The sequence below is a fragment of the Orycteropus afer genome, unplaced genomic scaffold, assembly GCF_000298275.1.
Source record: "Orycteropus afer afer isolate SDZICR_OR568_19922 unplaced genomic scaffold, OryAfe1.0 scaffold00009, whole genome shotgun sequence".
NCBI classification, from domain to species: Eukaryota; Metazoa; Chordata; class Mammalia; order Tubulidentata; family Orycteropodidae; genus Orycteropus; species Orycteropus afer.
Window position 1 is genome coordinate 23542789 of NW_006921596.1, and position 2714 is coordinate 23545502.

The 2714-nt window shown below is 39.4% G+C and overlaps 1 protein-coding gene across 1 annotated transcript in view; it reads right to left on the minus strand.

Moving 5' to 3' along the window:
* CDH8 (cadherin 8) overlaps positions 1–2714 on the minus strand; it is a 460658-nt gene that overhangs the window by 10273 nt on the left and 447671 nt on the right. The gene's annotated exons all lie outside the window — the stretch shown is intronic.

A 2714-nucleotide genomic window follows, 5' to 3' on the forward strand; every position in this document is an offset into this window, starting at 1 on the left:
TTCTACTGCTTTATCTTGCTTCTTTGTGTGGACTCTGATGGTCTGTTGTCTCTGAGACATTGTGACATTTTTGGGTTTATATTTAATTGGTCATTGTACATTGGAGTGATCTGTCCAAGATTTTCATTTTTTGTTTTGTTTTGTTTGGATGTAAGCAGGGTACTATGCACCTCTATTCGCTAGTTGGCAGCACTTATGCAGTCACCTCCTGTCTTCTTTCTAGCTGTCAGCCTCCCATATGTCTGTGTTGTCCTTGGTAAACAGTGCCTATTCTTAGGTCCCTGGAATATGAACTAGAATGCTGTTGCTTTAAATGTCCAAAATGGCCATGCCCTGTAACCATTCAAAATGGCTGCACCAAAAATCCATAGCTCAGTATCTCCCATTCTTTGCTCTTTCCCTTTTAAGCCATTAGCCACCAGCACAGTTGCCCATGCAGCAAGCATGGCCAATGGGAAGCAAGGCCAATTTTAAGTTAATTCTCAGGTCCTAACACTACTTGGAAATATTCAGGCTGTCCATGCTGTTAGGATAGCTGATAGTCCACATCTCTGTTTGTCATCTTATTCCTTGTTTTCATTCACATTCTTCTAGTAGTGGGTGTTTAATCCACGTCTGTATCCTTCCTTTCAAAGCTCAGGGCTGCAGGATTATCTTCTGTATCTGTTAATTGGTTTCTCTTTTCTTTGATGAAGAGGGTCTGTGTACCTTGACTGCCTATTCCCCCATCTTACCAGAAATCCCTGCTTCTGGTATTTTCATTTGTCATTCCTCTTCTTACACTCATAAACTTCTTGACTGGCTAAAGGAAGCAGATTAGTCATTTATGTTAATTTACTTGCCACCACCAGGCAAAGGTAATTCCCCATTTCGGTGAACACTTCCAATTAAACACATTTTTTTCTGTTAGTTTTAAACTAAATGTTTGCAAGTTTTTTGGTATGAATACAATGCATGTATATGATGAAATGTTTAGATAATACACTCTCATATAATGATGAATAATATTCCCAGTATCTATTAGCATACAATCCCAAACTTTGTCATGATATATCTTTTTATGACTGAGATATTATGCAGAGAGAATGAGGATAGAAAATTCTAAACCATATGTCACCTCACACATTATTAAAGATTCTAAGTGAACAATAAGGAGCTCTGGTGGCATGGTGCCTAAGGCATTTGACTACTAACCAGAAGGTTGGTGATTCAAACCCACCAGCTGCTATGTGGAAGGAAGGATGGGGCAATCTACTTCAGTAAAGACTGCCTCAGAAACCCAGTGGGGGTTGCTATGAGAAGAATCAACTCGATGACAGTGTTTTTTTTTTGGGGGGGGGGGCGTCAGGGGGAGTTTAAGTGAACAATACGCACTGCCATTGAGTCCAATCTGACCCATAGCCACCCATCCTTGGGTTTCTGAGATTGTCCAAACTTCCTTCCGAGGAGTGGCTGGTGGGTTTGAACCTCCAGCCTTCTGGTTAGCAGTCAAATCCCTAAGTGAACAATACCTTCCCTCTAATCTCCATACCCCTAGAAGTTCCAATTTAGCTGAAAAAAATACATACTAAGTTGACTTAAGACAACAGTAGAAAATGACTCTCTAAATCAGATAAATGTATCATTCTGTTTTGATATAATCTTACCTTGTTAATGTGAATTCAGATGATCAACAATTGAAGTGGGGCCGAGGAATGAAGCTCAATTTTTAAGCAAGAGATCAGAAAATATAGATAAAGAATAACTTTCACCCAGTAAACCCACAGACTTATACTTCATGAGTTTTAAGCTTTAAATGTCTTAAAGTTGAGTATAGAGAAACAAAATTAGCTAAAAGATAGAAAGGTAGTTTGCCAAAAGATGTTTTTGAAGGGGATGGGGCCAGATAACACTGATAGGGCTACCTAGAGCAAATAACGACAACTTACGTATATAAACCCACTGTCATTGAGTCGATTCTGACTCGTAGCAACCCCTATTGGTTTTCCAAGGCAGTAAGTCTTTACAGAAGTAGACAGCCCAGTCTTCCTTCTGTGGAGTGGCTCTTGGGTTTGAAGTGCCAACCTTCTGGTTAGCAGTCAGATACCTTAGGCACTGTACCACCAGAGCTTTCTGTCAACTGTAGAAAATATATCTATAAAGTTAAAGAATATTTTATGTGTAGTTTAAAAACATGTATCTTTTTCTAAATCTTATATTCTTTAGCTTGTTTAATGATCATGTAAGAAACTGTAGTTGATCCATTTTTGCTGCTATATAGTACTCCATTGTATGAAAACATTTATACTCTTCTACTATCGCTGGAGGAGCTCTGGTAGTGCCTAAGGTACTTGACGGCTAACCAGAAGTCTGGTGGTTCAAACCCACCAGCCACTCCTCGGAAGGAAGGTGGGACAATCAACTTCCATAGTGATACTGCCTTGGAATTCCAAGGAGGGATCATTATGAGTCAGGACTGACTCAATGGCACATAACAACAACAACAACAATTATCTCTGGGGAGTGCTCTGGTAAGGCAATTATCATGAGAACTGGTAATCTGCTCCTGTAAAAATTATAGCATGGGAAACCCTAGAGGGCAGTTCTACTCTATGCTATAGGGTCTCACTGAGTTGGAATCAACTTGACTAGCACACAGCAACAACACTATATCTGAACATTTGAGGGGTTTAATTAGCTATGAAGATTGATGGTTTTTATCAGACAGTTTTTAT